At 42.0% G+C, this 18360-nt stretch overlaps 1 protein-coding gene across 3 annotated transcripts in view; it reads left to right on the top strand.

Annotated features, from left to right (window-relative positions):
• The window catches only part of FYN (FYN proto-oncogene, Src family tyrosine kinase), a 130565-nt gene that overhangs the window by 65385 nt on the left and 46820 nt on the right, over positions 1-18360 (top strand). For 2 of the 3 annotated variants that reach the window (XM_048935532.1, XM_048935535.1), the window contains exon 3: positions 10211-10345. The gene's annotated coding sequence lies outside the window, so the exon portion shown is untranslated. Of the gene's footprint in view, positions 1-10210; positions 10346-16203; positions 16415-18360 lie in introns of those variants that run through there. The other variant, XM_048935533.1, reaches the window with a different exon arrangement.

Raw genomic sequence — 18360 nt, 5'->3', positions numbered from 1 at the left:
TAAGCACTGGGTAGAAACAGTACTTCGTCTTTGGTTTCCCAGCTCATCATTCTCATTATTAGACGATTCTGCCTGCTAGGCAGACAGATTACTTCATACTTTCATTCATTAATGATTTATCGGATGGCTCCTCCCCTGAAGGCTCATCCCTCCTCTCTGCACAGCCCACAGGCAGGCAGCCAGCTGCGTGCAGCTGCCAGATGGCACAGGCCCAGCTGGGGCTCGAGCTGCCGTCCTGCCCTCCTCCCCAGCTGCTCCCTCACCTGCATGCTCCTGAGCCCTTCCTTTGCACCAATTCCCTGAAATCCCTGTGTTCTCCTATCCTTTCTCTCCAACCTGTTAGCTTATTGTGCTTTTACTACCTGTAATTTTTTATTATTATTATTTTCCTTAAGTGAGAGAAATGAGGTTACCTCCTATGTAAAGCAGAGCTACGCTTTTATTACGGAAATTGTTGGTGGCCCCTTCCGGAGCACTGGATGTTTTGGTGGCAGGGTGTGCTCCATGGTGACTTACGTTTTAGTCCCAGGTAGAATTAGTCAAGAAGAAGGAGCGCCAGGAAAAAAAAAAAAGAAAGAACTTTGTGAACAGGAAGGTGTGGGTTGTCTTTAATTTCAGGTTTTGCTATCAGGTTCTTGGCACAACAGCTCTTTTGAAATCCTTTTCCAGTTGTCTGTGTGAGAGAGTGATTTTTATCACATCACTGAAGATGAACTCTCTTCTTGTTCTCCTCTCTGCTGTCAGAAACTGGTTGTGCTCTGAGGCCTGGGAAAGGGAGTCCAAATGAAATCTCATGATGAAAGGGAAGAGGTCCAGAATTGCTTACCACTCTCCAGCTTGTCCACCGCAGGCGGGTTGTGAATGAGTACAGCGGGAGAACAAGGGTTGTAGAACAGAAGCAAAATATAACCAAGGAGAGGAAAAGGAATAAATGAAACTCCCTTGAGTCTTTTACACAGGAATGTATACGTCTTAATCTACTCTTGGCAAGTGGTGATTGATAACTAATTTTCTCTTCCCTCTCCCACACCCTCCCAGCATCTGCAGAAAGGGCATATGACAGGAATAATAAATCTAATTATTTTAGCAGGCCACAATGGAAATTATGAATTAAAGATGCAATGGGTGCCTCAGTAGGCAGAAATGGACTGTTCCAAAGATGCCTAAAATACCCACATTGTTTTCAAGAAATTCCTGAATTGTGTGAGTCCCTCCGTGTATCCCTTTGGAACAACGCTTTGGGTAAATCAGCATAAAGGGTGTCAGACTGAGGAGCCTCATTACTCCTACAGCTTCAGGACAGCTAGAGCCTGCTACTGAGGGAAGCTCAGGCTTTCGGGTGAGTCTGGTTCGGGTGAGATTCCGACTGGAATTCTCTCTGCTCTGGGTCTCTGAGCCAGAGCTTTACACTGCTGCTGTAAGAAGAGAGCTAGAAGAGGGGAATTCAGGCTGCGACACATAATAAGTTAGCTGTTCTGTTGTGTGCTGCAGGACTAATCAATTTGAATGCCTTTGGCTTCGGATGGGAGCGAGGTGGGTGAGAACAGTAGGCGTCTGTGTTTTGAACAGGCAGGTGTCTGAAAACCAGTGTGAGCTCTGAGGGAGAAGAGGCTCTTGCTGCTCCTCAGAGGCTTCCCAGTACCAGCCGAGCAGGCCGTGAGGCTCCAGGCTGCCAAGTGGGAGGCCATGGCATGGCTGTTCAAATGCAGGCTGAGAAAAGAGGCCATTGTGTGGTGATTCGGGACAGAACAAGGGAAACCAAGAAAAAACCTACAAGTAACTACTTATTTCAAGGGGTAGCTTGTGAGCAGAGCAGGGATTTGGGACATGGATTCCATGCATCCCCGGGCCAAGGGCATGGCCCATCAGTTGCAGCAAGACTGATTCACTCCAGATTACAGATGAGAACAGCACTTGAGCTGGAGAAGGCACTTCCAAGCATTAGCAGGTGTGTCAGAACTCCTTCAGGCTCTCTCTACAAACTGTCAAATATGCACATCAACAGAATTAAGAGTTTGTTTGTACTGGGAGATTGCCATCAGTAAAGCCAAGTGTATGTTTATAACATCTTGACCACTTCATAACAATTTTCCACACATGCGGTGCATTATTACCTTTCCTGCACAGCATGCATTAAGTGTGCAAGACGTTGGTGCAGCATAAAGAGTTTGCATTGAATTTCCACGTAGTGCTAACTGCCTGTGGTAAACCACTGCTCACCAAGAGGCTCTTCAGTTTTTCTTTACATCTTCGTGGCTTTACCACTCACATTAGAACATAGAAAAGCAAGAATTTGAACCATACGGTTTCCCTGCAAAATGTGTACGTTACTTTTGTTACATTACTGAGTTGTTGCATTTGTCTCTAGTTTTCAGAAGGAAGGAGTTACTAATTGTGCAAGGGTTTTTTTTCTTACATTTAAATAATGTTTCCTATATTTTACTTTTTGCCTGTTGATTCTCTCTCGCTGGACACCACTGAGATGGCTTGCATTGTCTTTGTTGCTGCCTCTCATTGGGCATTTATACTTACTGATCAGATCCCCCTGAGCTTTCTCTTGTCCAGGCTCACATGGTCCCAGCTCTCAGCCTTTCTTCATATGACAGATGCTTAAATCTTGTAACTATCTCTGTCACCCATTGTTGGACTCACTCCAGTAAGTCTGTGTGTATTCTGTACTGGGAAGCCCCATATTCGATCCAGCACTCCATAACTGTCTCAGCAGTGCTGAATAAAGCGGAAGGATCGCTTTCCTTGACCTGCTGGATGTTGTTGGCCATCTTTGCCATAAGGATGATTGTTGGCTTACATTCAACATAGTGCCCTCTGAAACACCCAGATTCTCTCCTTCTTTCTAGCTGCTCAGCCCTCAGCATGGGGGCAAGACTTTGCACATCACTTTGCACACTCTACTTCATGAGGTTTCCACTGGCACATTTCTCCAGCCTGTCAAGGCACCCATGAGTGGCACAGAGTCATCTCACGTATCAAATGCTGCTCCCAAACTTTACGAGGATGTAGTCTCTGCCATTACCTAGGTCTTTAATGAAGAGATTAAATAGTATTGGACCCAGTATCAATTTCTGGGGCACACTACTGATGACCTGTTCAGAGGGTAGTGTCTTCCTTTCCTAGTCTTCCTTTTGCTGCTGATACACATGTAGGAAATCTTGCTGCTTTTCACATCTCTTACCAGATTCAGCTTCTTTGGCTTTTCTAACCCCATCTGACCTTGTTTCCATCTTTCATGCTCCCATTCTTATGTTTGCTTCTTGTCAGGACCATCTTGTGTCCTGGTGTCTTGCTACTACTGCCTGATTTTCTGCATACTGAGATGGACCACTGTGGAGCTTGCAGGAGGTGGTCCTTGAAAACCAATTCACTCTGCTGGACCTCTGTTTTCTCAAGAGCTATATCCCATGTGATTCTCTTAACCAAAGTCAATTCTCCTGAAGTCCAGAGTTGTGATCCATCTCGTGATCACTGCAGCCAGTGCTGCTCCTGACCTTTACATCCTCTGGTCTTTGTGGGCATAAGGTGCAGCACAACATTTCCCCTTGTTGGCTCCTCGGTCATCTGTCAGGAAGTTACTTTTAGTGTGCTTCAGGAATCTCTCCTGGATTGCTTGAGCCCTGCTGATTCACCTTGGCATTTTTAGCCTTTTCTCACACTTAGTGTGTCTGCAGCTGCTATTTCTTTGTGCGAGCTACTCAGTCATTTTACGCAATTAAACTTTCGAACCCCATTAAGCAGTGATCTCCTGTAGCGAGTAGTTTGCAAAAGGAGGCTATGTGAGGCTCGTACCAAAGTGCAACATGTAACCCACCTAACATATTGGGTTTTATTTTCCTCCCTTTTCTCACGCTTAAATGTAAAATAAGCATTATACTGTAGGAACCAGGCAAAGGCTAATTTGCCTCATTTGAATGTGAAAAGGAGCCCACATCCTTCCTGTGCCCTGCAAAGAATGCAAAAAGACTTTACAGAGAAAACAGATGTACTAATATGTATCACTTGTGGGGGGCAGGGGGAACCAGGGTGATGCCACTAAAGCTGTGCTGAGCTTGCAGGGAAACAAAAGCATATAAAATATAGTGCTGGGAAGCTGACAAAGTTGGGACTGTTCTTTTTCAGTTACATTTGTGCTCCTGGCATTGAGAAACTGCTCTGAAAAGTACGTACAAAAGAAAACATGTAGCATCTTCACAAGAAAACCTGCACTGAAGACATTCACAGTGCTCAGATGCAAACAAAAAGCAGAAGCCCCAGCCTATCCTTTGAGAAAACTTCTGGATTTCAAGGACAGTATTGCCTTACCAGAAGAGTACACCACTCCCGTCATAAGTGAAAGAAACATAGCTTTCTGAAGTGTCCATTGATTTTATTTACGTATCGAACTCCCTGACCTCTCTAACACACAAGTAAGAACGAGGTAGTGCTGTCAGCTCTCCAAAGCTACAGGATGGAATGGGAAGGGTTTTAATGGTTCCAAACAGCATAGAAAATATACAACAAATGAAGTCTGGATGTTACTTCTGCAGCTGTACTACCCACTTCAGAACACCATCTTTTCCTGAATTGTCTGTTTATCCCTTTTTAAGTACTTCAGTAAGAAGCAGTCAGCACTGGTCAGCCAGTTTGGGAATCTGCTGATGCTCAAAACTCCCAAAATTCACCAGTCTGCCTGATGCAGATTTGGCCGAGAAGCATTGCGGAGTCTCTTGCCAATTTAGCTTGCAGACAGGAGGCAGTTGCTTATGGTCATTTATAATAATACGTGTGTTGTTGGCTGTAGTAGTAAATGGGATATCTATAGGAGAAAGCCTGAAAATATCTTCTTAAAAGGCTATCTTAGTCTTCCTAAATTAAAAACTGGTTTTGCAAAAGCAATGAATTAAAATGTAACAATTAGTCTTGTTTATTTTTTTCAGCAGTGGTACATGGGGAAAACCCACGAATTGGGTGCAGAGTTTCATGAAGGCATTGTGCGAGTGTCCCTAAATGCAGCATAACTGCCATTGTCCTACAGCATGGAATGCTAGGGCTCAGAACCATGAGAAAGACCCTTCAAAGCTGACACCATCTTCTGGAAGTGTTATTAATTTATGGGAGCTTAAAAACTATAGCGCTGATGCAAAAATGGATATGAAAGGCTCAGTAACCTTGAAAAGAAAAAACGTAAGCCCACTTACCTAAATCACACTAATGTGAGTGCAATACAACAGCTTGAGATGCTTGAACATGATTTACCTGCGGGCTTGTTTTGTAGGATCAGGGTAAATAAAATCTTGGCCTTGAAGTAGTATCAGTGTTTTGGAACAAACACCTCAATGCGGCATGCTGCAGAAGGAAGGAAGCAGAATAGAAATTAGATCTCTTTCCTTTCCTGCATTATTTTTTGTAAGTGCAGTATTCTTACATATGGAATAAACATTTCCTGCTGTAAAAATACTGCAAGAGCCTGCAGCATCCAAATAACTGATAATCCACTGTCACTAAAAAGTGGAAGTCAATTAGACCAGCATGTTTAAGGAAGCATTCAAAGCGTGCAGCTGATCAGCTCTGCAGTGCTCCAAAAAGACAGTGAGCATGCACTGCCTGATAACTGCTGTGACTGTCTGCAACTGCAGCTTTGCACTATGGGAGGAATTACAAACCTCGACTCGTCGTGCAGCATAATGATACGGGTTCATTTGATTCTTTTTTTTCTTTCTTTATCATCTGTGTATCTAGACAAAATTGCATGCGTATTTTATCCTCTCTATTCCTTGTGCTTTAATTCTGCAGCACAGATACTTTATTTATCCCTGCCTAGAATAATGCTGGTTTGTAACACTATTCCTCAAGTTGTCTGGCGGTGCTATTAAATCCAACCTTTGCTAACTGCCCTGTCATTGCACTGCAAGAGCAGCCACAGAGGTGGGAATCCAATTTAATACGAGAAAACTTTTATTTTGATTAAAGTGCTTTTCTCATTCCTGGTTTTAGGAAAATGTTTCAACCATACTTTTGCATCCTATACAAATGCTTTAAAAATTAGCACAACAGCGTGAGAAATTCCAGGAATTCCTAAGGACATTCAGTCTTACTTTTGATCAGCCTTTGTCATCTGACTCTGCTGTAGCGGATCCAAAATTTTCTTTCTGGAAGGTTGCACAAGGGGCAGGACACCATAACATTACAGTGACTAAAGTCTCCTGATGATGATGATGATCTTAAAATCCTAATTCCCTGGACAGCAAAACACTTATGTAAGTCCCAGCGTACCTGAAAAGGCCCTTTAGCCTCCGATGATCAGGCAAGCTGTGGATCATACTTCATGGCCATACTGTGGTGGTGGATCCTACAAAGGGTGAGAGATGAAGGACAGGAGCCTTTTTTTATTTGCACGAGGCCGGTTTTTATGCCCAGGATCAATCAAATAATTTAGTGGCTGTAATACATGCTCGTTCATCTTTCTAAGACCTCGTTTCTTAGGGATGTTCAAAACTATAATTTTTATCTGTCTCTATCATGGTTGGATGCAGACTTCTATTGTGATAGAGTGACCCACACAAATAACTGCAGAAAAGGGAAGTGAGAATCAATTTTTTCAGAAGACTTTCTCTGCTGGAAGTACTCTGGGTACACAGAAAGGGGAAGCCTTGAGAATCTCATCTGGTTTTATGTGATATAATTACAGGTAATCTGCCTGAAGTGACTGATGGGGAGGTGGAGGAATGGGAGAAAAGGAAAACAGAGTAGCAAAGGTGGAAACCTATCTTAGGAAATGAGGTAAAAGAGAGAGGGGAAGATCAGCATGGGATTTGCTCCTTTGTGCTGTATTCATTGCATAAATCTGAGGGAAGAACCCTGTTCCACCTTGGTGTTTTCACTTATGAGTTCCAAAAACCTACACCATTGCTGTGTGTTCTTTTCTCTTTGTCTGTCACACATAATTTTTTTCAGGAGCATCTGTGACCAGTTAGTTGAGTCTTTTATTCTCAAGCTTCCTTGGTCTACCATAGATAGACCATAATTCATACCGTAATTCATCTTTCCTTTGCAAAAAAATATTCCCAGCTTCTGTTCTTGCAGTCCCTGTGCAAAGAAATAAGCATTGTTCTCCAGCACCAAACTATGCAGCTTCAAAGTTGTGTAAGCTCGGGTGTTTTAATGAGTGGTAGGGCAGAAATGTGTCATCCTGACCATAGTGTTGAAAGCAGGTCCATGCAGCCCCTCAAAGTTTGGAAAAATGAGAGAAAAGGAAGAAAAACAATTTGCTTTAAGGGGAGGGAGCTGTGTTGTGACTCTTTTCAATATCCTATGATCATAAAGGACTGACTTATTCTGTTCCTGGAATTTAAAATTAACTTAATCCATGGAACAGATGTGTGTCATGCACAAAGAACAAATTCTTTGAAATCATATAAGTTAAATCATATAAGTTAAAACTATAAATCAACTGCTTTGTGTATATATATATATATATGACGCTTTGGAAGTGTTTATCCATTTCTTAGTGAGATGTGTCAATTTTGCTGCTGAGAGGTGAGCACGTGCTTGGCTGGGTTTTAGGTAAGGAGAGGAGACCTGGTAAAACCCTTTTCTAGTCTCTGTTTACATCAGCACTTTCGATCTGGCTGTGTCCAAAACAATTATGTCAAAGCAATTGCCTGCATTTGTTTCTTAGCGTGTTCTCTGGCAGCACTGTCGCTTGAGGGTCAAACTGGAATACATTAAACTGGAATTGGGGCAGAAACTGCAGCCAGCTTCAGGTCAATGATGCCTCTTGAGATTCGTGAAAGTGACACTTCTGGGGTTCATTGCATTAACTTCCATAGCATCGCTGTGTCTGGCCTGGGTGAGTTACAGAGGCAAATCGTTACTTCTTCCATTTAATTCTCTCTCTGTGTGTCTGGAGTAAAAGGACAAGCCCAGCATTTGGCTTATACTTTAACATTTCAAAAAGGTTTTTGTTCAGTCCATATGTTAAAGATACTTGCTTTTATCTAGTCTCTATGCATTTATGTTTAGGAATTAGCCACATCTACTGTCTTTTGAAGTAAATTTGTGGATTCTAGCTATGTGATGTTTGTAGTCTAAGTGGAAAAATAATACATTTTTCACATAAGCAAGCTTTCAGAAGGCCTAAAAAGCACACTTGCACAACTGCTTAACAGGACATCCTGGTACTGTGGGATGTAGATGGGGATGTGCCAGAGGAAAGGGGGAGAAAAATGCATGTGGGAGGACGGCAAACATTAAGGTATAAAAATGCACTATTCAGACTGTACTTTATCCAGCTTTGATTCATCTTCTGTTAGAAGCTCTGCAATCTTGATCAAGATGAACTTTTCCAAAATTTTTGCTCTTCAGTGAACAAAGAATTGCCAATCACACATTCATTTTTGAGCCTTGAGGTTTGTTGATAGGCTTACCAGGTTTAGCAGAGTTGGTTTGGTGGTGGCATGTGTGTGAATGCATGTGCATATAGGTACATAAATATCACATTTGGATGGAACTTTTTTCTCTAACATTTTCACAAGCTTTTTTAGTTTAGTTCACTCTATAGAAGTTCTGTACTTTGGCCAGTTTACATAAGATGGGATGCTCCCTCTGTATTTGTAACCTAGTAGTACAACTTTACTGTGCTGTTTTTGCTGTAGAGTCATGAATAATTAACTGCAATGAAATTTTTATATAATGTAATGCCTTTAAAATCTTCACAGCAGCATATGTGAACTAAGTTTGAGTTCAAGTAACTGAAATTATTTGCAGAATGTACTTTGCAGCATTCGATCATAGATGGGTTCATCCCAGAAGCTTAAAATAAGCTGGCACAAATCAAACATTCCCCAGCCTTTATCCCCCCCACACATTGATGGTATTAATATTTTTGGCCAAAGGCCTGGGTAAAGACAGACAATATGAACAAAGACCTTGTGCTTTGTCCTTAAAAACCAAGTCTAGATATTGACAAGCTGTACTAGAAGCAAATTGAATAGCCACTGCCCTCCACAGAGCACAAGGTCCTTAGGAGCCCATCTGCCAGCATCCAGCCTGAGAACACAGCAGCAGAAGTTTCCTTGGTGGCAGCCAGGTCCCTCAGCAAGTGATAGGAAAGGAGGTGTGCATGTCCTGAAGGGGGTGCCTGCTCAGAGACACTAGCTGGTTTCCTGAAGAAGGTAGCTGGTTCTTAAGTTCATCCTGAAAGGATGAGGCTGGGAGAGGAACTATCTACAGGATAGAGAAGAGTCCTTCCTGAGGTCACCTTCTTTGGCTGTGGAGTAGGATCTATCTGTAAGCAACAGACAGTGGATCAAGTGACTTGCTGAAAGAAGGGCTAGCAGGTTTTATCTACAGAGAGATGTTAGAGAGCTGTAAAACCTTCTTCCATTTCCAGAAAGTTGCTTCTTTGTCATCTCAGTTGTCAGCAACTTTGTGCAGTGAAGTACTGTGTCGAGTCAAGTGGTGGCAATCCAGAGAGAGCTGTCTGCAGATCCTATAAAGGGATGAGTGCCATCCATACTAAGACAGAACCTCAGCCCCAAAAGACTGAGTTTTCCCTACAGTCATTCAGTGTGCCATGAGCAGGAAGGCTGTCAGGATTCTTAAGAGGAGTGAGCACTTTTTTTACTGAAAACACAGGACACTGATGCTGTGATTGTTCCCCTGACCTCCAATATTTTGTGGGCTATAAATATCTACTAGAGGTCCCGCTAACCATAGCTGAGTGGATGTTCATCCTTAAACCAAGCATGAGCATCTTCACAACCTGGCAGAGGTGGACAGTACATCACATGTGATATGAAGGGTTAATTAGTGGTTAACGACCCCTATCATTAGTGATCATTAGTATTAAAAGAAAAGTAAAAAAAAAAGCCCCTGCAGTCTGGATTGGATTAGTTTCCAGTTGCACTGAGTTTTCCACTTTTGCTATAGACTCTACAGTTATCAAATTTATTTCCCAGATGAATACGCCTATGCTGTGAACAAAATAACACATTTTCCTTTAACCTTTTTTGATTATAATGAAACCTTCTGCTCTTCATTGTTTTCAGTGCTTTAGTCATTTTCTTCTGGACATGCTTCATTTTTTTCAACACTTTATTTGAAAAAATGAAGTGGCAGAACCTGCTACGTTATTCAAGTAGAAGAAGAACAAGAGTCAAGTACAGAGTTACTATAACCTACATACTCATCTTTTCTTTTCCATTTGTTTCTACAGCTGAGGCTTACATTAGCCCTTTTGGCCACAGCGTTTCATTGGGAATCCATGTTCAGCTGATCACCCACCAGGACGCCTGGTCTCATATTTAGTCTCTGCTTCAGAGGATAGAGTCCTCTCTCTCCCTCTCATCCTGTAAGTATGGCCTCTATTATTTTCTCTAACACAGTGGTTTTACACTTGGCCATATTAACACCTATACTGGTTGCTCACTCCCATCTTTCTGATCCTCCTCTTGCTCTGTCTCAGACTTGTACTTTTGTTTGTTTGTTGTTTTTTTTTGCTGTCCCCATTCTTGTTATCTAACTGTAATTACTTAACTTTAATCCATGTCACTGATAAGGCTATTGAATAGCAAATAAATGGTCACTAGTTCCTGTGGGAAGCCAATAGGAATCCATCTCTTAATAGTTTCCCATTTACAGTTACACTTGGACTTCTTTCATTTATCACCTTCTTAATACATCTAATATGACTGTGGATTCAGACATGACTTCATCATAAAATATATTTGACTTTTTTGCATGACTGCACATATTACTCTCCATATATGGACACCTGCTCTGAATGGATGAATGGATGGAGCAAATTCCACATGAACTACAAAGCATTCAATTTCTTTGATATTCTGCAGATTGAGTCAAATGACTTAGACTTCTAATACTGTCAGCAGCACTGCCTTCATCATGTGAACTTGTAATGTTTGTATGAAATTACATCGGATTAGTTTGACAGGGTCTGTTTTTCTTAAAGCCAAGTTGATTGACTTTAATTATAGACCTTTGTTAAAGCATATATATATTATTAATCTAGTCCTGTGTTTGCTGTTTTAACCTCTACAAAATACTGGAAACAAGCCAACTGGCCTGTAATTACCTTTTTTCCTTCTTAAACACTGACCCAGCATGAGCCACCTTCTTGCCCCCAGTACTTCCCCAGCAGCCCAGAACTACTTTAGAAGCAGCAGCAGTAGCTCAAAAGCTAGCTCTCCAAAAGCTTCTGAGACAATGAATTTGAAACACCCAGAATCTTGTACCACTGCTAGGTGCTACTGTAGTGGGAAGTTTTTTTGTCATGATCATGAAAGTAATACCTGGACTTTTACCTGTGTGCTAATCAGAAATATTTACTAAATAACTTCTGCCTCTGACATATTGTTAGAAATTACTCTACCACTTTTATTGTTCGGGAACCATCTTTTATAATCTTCTTATAAAAATGAAAAATCACAAATCTGATTATACCTGTTTTCATTTTTTCCTAGTACCTTCTTGTGTCCTTTATGTAATCTTTATATTATCTTGTTATTATCTTTTCATCTTTGTGTTTTGATTTTATAAATAACACATATTTTTTCACTTCCCTGGTAAGACCAGCTGTTGGATTTTTCATTGTATGTTATTTTTATCTAGTATAGTTTTCTTTTCATGGTTGTAACATTTTAGATATTTAGGAAAGGTCTTAAACCATAAGCAGACATAAACAATTTTCTTTAAATTCTGTCTCCAGCCTGATTTGACTCTCACTAGAGTTTATGATAATGCCTCTCAGGAAGCATACATTGTTTTTAATTTATGTATAGATGAGCAGTGTGTGTTCATATACTGTCTAAAATTTTACTGGTCTGGATTTGATTGCAGATTGTGTTAGTTATTTGCAAAGAAAGCATCAGTCCTTTTCAGTGTAAACAAGTAACCTTCTGGTTTGTGATCATTTGTTCTCTACTGAGACAAGATTTACAGTAGGAATTGTCTAGTTCCTCTGTTAACATACATCTAAGTCATATGGCCAGCATGACATTGCACTTGTGCAAACACTGCTGTTCCTGCGTGTTGCTTTCCCTGTCCGGGGCAGAGAGCAAGTCCCGCTGTGCTTGATGTGGTAGGGTGACCAAGGGATTTAGCAATGTGCTGTGTAATTTTGCTGTTGAAGCTGTGGTCACAATTCTGAGTTCTCCATTCCCCTTGGTGCTGCAAGGCCCGTATTGTATATGACTCACTGACAAGGGTCAGCTTACTGGCAAGAGGCACTGAAGAAGGCAGTCGTTCCCTCCTGTTCTGTGATTTCAGCTATCTGCAACATTCCAGGTAATACTTCAACCTGAATGTATCTTGATGCATAAATATCCAAGATTACTTTCAAGTTCTCGGCCACTCAAACAGACGTTGTTTGTGACACACAGGACATGTGACATAAGAGTCAATTCCCCTCTTTCAACTGGACTTCTTAAGTTCATTGCAACCATTCCTTTTTGAGATTATAATAAGCAAAATTTAGCCATTAGTTTCCAGTCATTAGCAATGCTACTCTGCAGACTAAGTTTTTATCCATTTTTATAGATGCTTGTAATTAGCACATAAACAGCTGAAAAGGGTCATCTTCTTACAACTTCTGCTTTGGTTGATGTTGTGCTTGATACCATGCTTTTGTACTGAATGTGCTTTTGGTTGCTTATGTAATCTGGCTTCTCTTACCAGCTTGATCAATGGAGTGTGTATTCTTTTCCTATTGAGAGGTCACTTTCTCTTTACAATGCTCTCTTCCCATGATCTGCAAATCTGACATTCTGCAGTCTTCAGGATTTTGTCTTTTTGTGTGAGGTAGGAGAGAAGAGAAGGAAGTCCAGACAGGATCTCCAGATCTCCTGAATGATAAGCAGTTATATAGTCACAAGGCACTCACTTCCAATGAAACCCCTGGAGCCTATCTGCTCCAGATTATGATCCAGTTCTGCTCATCTCTTTTGTATCAAATACGAAGAACAGAGAAATCTCTGTTGTCTGCCTCTTCCTCTGCAGTGCTATTTTTCATTTTCCTGGTGTGGATGGCTGGAGGTGTTATCAGGGGCCCTTTGGGTCACTGCTTTATAACCACTCATACTCAGAGAACCAGTTAAACTGGGAAGAGCACGCAGGGATTTGGAGGGGGTCCTCAAGCACCATCTGCGAAATACTACCAGTGTCCAGAGGATGTGCATTTGCTTGTTCATGCTTGTGCTATTTGCTTGTGGACCACCTGAGGTTTTTTGGGCCTCTATGCTCCCTTGGATCACAGGTCAAGGAACACTATTGTAAATAATCCTGCATGCCAGGTTGAGCAAATGTCCACTTAGACAAACATCCGCACTCTGTTCTGCATGACTAACAGGGTCTTCAGGTGTGTTTTTAGACCTTTGCAAATGTATGTTCCTTCACAGGCCATATTTAAAGCACAGTTTCTTCTCTTAAACATATAAACTTTGAGAATGAAATAGGAAGCAAAATAAATAACGAAAATGCACTTCTTCTGGCTTCAAGGGGGGGCTATGAAAAATATTCACATCTGATGTTTTTGTCACTCATCGAGTCATAGAAAAATGAGATGAAAGAGAGACTAGTCCATCATTTTGAGCAGAGGGAGTGCTATGTCTGATGTCTAGCTTTCACATTGCCTTGGGTTGTTTTATTGTCCTTGCCAATAGAAAGAATTTTCATCCCTGACACATAACCTAAATATCCACAGCTGCCATTCAGTCCATTATTTCAATACAGCTTTCTGCTTAGGCCATGAAGGATTAAAGTAGGGCCTCCTGCCTGTAGCTGCACTGATGAGACTGCAGTAGCTTTAATCTGAAGTATAGGGCTCTGACCTGTAGCTGAGTCACTGCACATGTATATCCCTTGCAGATCATGTGAAATCCCTTGCAGTTTGTGAAATAACCTCAGGTTCACGATGAAATCAAAGTCATGCATCCTTCTTTCTCTTACTTGCCCTCAGACACGGACATAAATCTTTAAATCGGACCTACCATATGCTTAGTGATACTTAAGTATTTTAATCAATGTGAAGGGAGCCTGCAACTGTTTGCTAGCTTCCTTTGGAAAATGCACATCATCACAGCAGAATCTACTTTCATGGCCCTTAGCTGATATCTGATCACTTTTAAGCTTAACCTTCTCTGCCTAGCAGAAGTGACCTGCAGTTTGTAGGGTCCTTGGCAAAGTAAAGCTGAGAATCACTGGACTTAGTGGAATTGTAGCTGAACAGCAGAGGACTGTATGCACTGGCTCTGCCACTCTTCTGCATGAGACAGTGCCAGTGAGGACCTGTATCCTTCTCTGTCCCATTGTGCAGAATGTTCTTCACCGTAGTCTCAGCCTCCTGCACTCTCTCTCCAGATTTCAAAATCTCTCTTCAAAATGGAAGAGATGGTAGTATGTAATCTGGTAATCCAAATTCATCTCCAGGTTGCATCCCAGCTCTTTACCATCAGGTTAATGTGGTTTTAACCTGTATAACTCCGAAGTTATTTTCCAGGCTGGGAACAACCAGACATTCACATTGCTTGCTGTGGTGAACTGACTCTGGCCAGCAGCTAAGCTTCCCGGTCACTCGCTCACTGTGCCCCAGCAGGAAAGGGGAGAGAAACAGAGGGCAAAAGCCAAGCGAGCTCACGGGTCAAGATATAAATGGTTTAATAAGTGAAAGAAATAAAAAGAAAACAAGTGATGCAAAAAGTACTCCCTCAGCACCTCCCACGAGCAGAGCAATACCAGCCAGCCTCAGAGCAACAGCTGTGTTCAGAAAACTCCCCCCCACGCTTATCTCTGAGCATGGTTCCCTTGGGTTGCTTTGTGTCAGCAGTCCCTGTTGTGTCCCCTCTCAGCCTGCTGCCTACCCCCAGCCCACTCACAGGGTAAGAAACAGAGAAAGCCTTGATGCTGTGCTAGCATTTCTCAACAGAGACTAAAACACTGGTGTGTTATCAGCCTGTTTTGGTCAAATCTAAAGCATGGTCACCGACTAGCTGTGAAGAAATTGACTCCATCCCAGTCAGACCTAGTACTCTTACCTAAGGTAACTCAGCTGTTAAGCAGTGAAACCAAAGTGGCAACAGCTAGATTTGAGAAAATAGGTCTCATTTGTAGCACCATTTCTTTTTCTGTGTCAGTGTAGGCAGAGTTGTAGTCCATTCCCACTACTGACATACACTGACTTCAACACTCCAGTTGTTCGATTTGTGGCCTTTTTCACCACATGGTTTCCTTCTTCTCTGGGATCTCCACCTTCAAGTTTTTTTGCTGATGGTAGCTAAAGCCATTTGCAGTTCTGGCTAGAAGACTGGAGATTTCTTGCCACCTGGCCTCAGGCAAATTTTTGCTCATGTTTAGGAAGGAAGGTCCAGTCAAATAGACAATATAAGGAACATTTCTAAAATAGTAGCAGTAACCTAGTAACCTAGGCAATATGTGAGCCCCTTCAGGAAAGAGCAGTCTTAAATGGTCTCAAAGCATATCCTTTCCTTGTTTGAGACTCAGCTTGCTCACGTTTTGTTTCTATCACAGCTTCTGAGTTCATCAGTAACAAACCAGCAGTCAGGCAACACAGAGGTATTTGTGCATAGGCAAAGAGGGGTGAGGAGGCAGCAATAGTGTTTTTTGTTTTTTTTTTGTTTTTGTTCATAAGAGAAAATCTTTCTCTATGCTTCTTATATGTTTCAAAGAAGCAAATAGGCCAAATTTCTTCACCTCCCCCTTTCCCTTCTCTTCCCTGTCCATCCATATTCACATTTTGCATTCCCCTCTGTGCAGCTCCCATGCTGTGAATCAGATGAACACCCATTAATCCTGAGTAGATTCTAAAAATAAGAATTGAGAGGAAAAAAAATCAGAACAGTGTGCATCAACCTGCAATCATCTTTCAGTTCTCTTGGGGTGGGGGGGGGGGGGGGGAAAGAAATAGGAAATCAGTGGAGACACTGTTTCACTTCTCTTTCCAAGATAAAATGCTTCTGACATTTGCAGCAGTTGTTCTTCTGATAGAGGATTTCTAATTTATATACTTAAAAGGCACTTTAAAATTTAGGCACATTAGCTCAAAATGCTTATGCAGGCCATCCACCCACTTCTCTCAGCTGCTGAATAGAGCTACCACAAGCAACTTGATGAAGGAGGAATGTAGCTTGAAATCATGCTACTGAATTTACATTGTCTTCTTAAGTGTTACTCAGAGCCGAGGACAGACCCATCCTTTCTGTGTTTTTCACTGCAGAGTAAGCTGTGTGTTCACTGTGTGTAGTTGCTGCCTTTAGCTGTTAATTTCAAAGCTTCCCTGAACTCATCTTAAGAACAACAAAAAGGAAAGAAATCCTAGCTGAAGGTTTTTTGTCTGACTCGCTCTTCAGTGTGAATGCAGAACCTGTGGGCGTTCCTTATCCACTTGGCTGTAAGTAAACTTCTTTCTTTTAGATTGCATCTGAAATTTGGAGGTTGGTGGGGAAAGAAAAAACCTGGGAGAGCATTTCCTCACAATTCATCTTCCCATTCTGCGCTTTTCTAGGGCATCCTTTTTTTTTTAAAAGAAATGAGTACCCTAACATTGTATAAGGCATAACTCAGTTACTGCTACTTTAAGAGATTGCAGGGTGAGACTTTTTAAAATTACTTTGTATGTTCTGTTCTGGGTTGTTTTTCACTTTCCTGGAACGAGTATATCACAGAGAATGGAAAAGAATTTGCTGTACTTGAAAAAGACAAGGCCATAACATTCACAGACTCAGCTGGCAGAGAAGCTAGGAAACAGGGAGGGTGGCAGAGTGTCTTTTTGATGGCAGCTGGGAGGGTTCATCTCCTGCTCTTTCATCAGTTGCATCGGGGAGCTTTTGACTGTGGCTACATTGTGGTAATGCATTTCCTTTTGGCCTTGCTGAGTGACCGTCCCCAGCCAGCCTCTGGCCAGCCCCAACACAGTGGCCCTCCAGTCAGCAGCACGCATGGAGGCAGTTCTTGTCTCTCCTGCCCAACTGGAGCACTGACTTCCCTTTTCCTCTCTGGCCTCTAATAAACATGACCTAGTTCTAGCTAGTTCCCTTACTTTGCAGCTACACAGGGGTTGGAGAGGTACTGTACCCACTGAGCGTAACCAGCAAGGTGATCGATCTGTCAGAAAATTCATCACTGGCTTTTAGTGATCCTACCCCATGAATTGTGCTCTCAGCCTCTGACAGAAAGCAAGTCTGGTTGCAGTTCAGTGAAATCCTTCATCTTGCACTGCCTTGTGCTAGTTATGCCCTCTAAGGCTGCCCAAAACTAAACATGCAAGAAGCAGCACAAATCTTCATTTTGTGTGACTTTTATCTTGGCAAGGAGGTAAGGTAAGCAGCTATATTTGCAGATGTTGCAACTTAAACATGGCCTGTCATGTCAGGAAGGTGCCATTCCCAAGGCCATGTCCGAGTCATGCTTCCAGTGGGGAGGAATGGCAGGACAGACAGCGGCCTTCCAAAGCTCTCTGCCAGTCCTACTGATCTCATGACCATGGGAGCTGCTGGTTCCCCTGAGGGCTTCTGACGCTTATTACAGAAATCTTCCACAGCAACTTTATGCCAACAAGAAACAATAGCAAGGGCGCTCCAGCACTGTCAAAGGCATTCGCTTTGGGCCAGAGCAGTATGGCAGCAGGAGTTCATCTAAAACCACTCTTCCTGCTGTTCCTGTGATGGAAGTTCTCTGACACTGAGCACTGCCTGCTCCTGTTCCCAGGCATGGGGCTGCTGCAGGCAAATAAGCAATTAAAATGCAGAGATTTTTCTACTCAGCCCACTGAAGGAGAATCTGGTTGTGGAGCTTCAAAAGACTCCCTTCAAAAAACAAATGAAAGCAGCCTAAGCATTTTTCAGTGCTGTTTTCTTGCAAAAATGCTGTTTCAATGAATTCATTGATCCTGCTAATGCTCAACTCAATGTTTTGCCCTGTTGTTTCAGGCCTTTTGTTCAGGAATACCACTGTGTATGTGCATATTCTTAATAGTCACAGAAAACCCAGTACTAGGATTGCATCTTCTCTGATTTCCATTTTTTAATGCAATATGACAGGCGTTGAGCACATACATGTAGATTTGCAGGAGGTCTACACAAATCCCCAGTCACCTTTTAATGCTGAACCAAATCTATCACATAGCAATAAACCTCCCTTCTTTCTGGATTCAGCTATTAGTAACAGTGGTTCTGGTAAGAATTGTGTGTGTATATATATAGTAACCAGCAAGCTACTAGCCCGAGAAATAATGAATACACAACAGTTTAAATCATTTTACAACATTTTTTTGTATCTTTTTGACTCCTGTAAGTTGCTGAATCACTGGTCAAGCTGGGATGGAGGCAGTCCTCTAAC

This window comes from Lagopus muta, chromosome 2 (genome assembly GCF_023343835.1).
Source record: "Lagopus muta isolate bLagMut1 chromosome 2, bLagMut1 primary, whole genome shotgun sequence".
In the NCBI taxonomy this organism is placed as follows: Eukaryota; Metazoa; Chordata; class Aves; order Galliformes; family Phasianidae; genus Lagopus; species Lagopus muta.
This window is presented reverse-complemented; position numbering and strand designations above follow the sequence as displayed.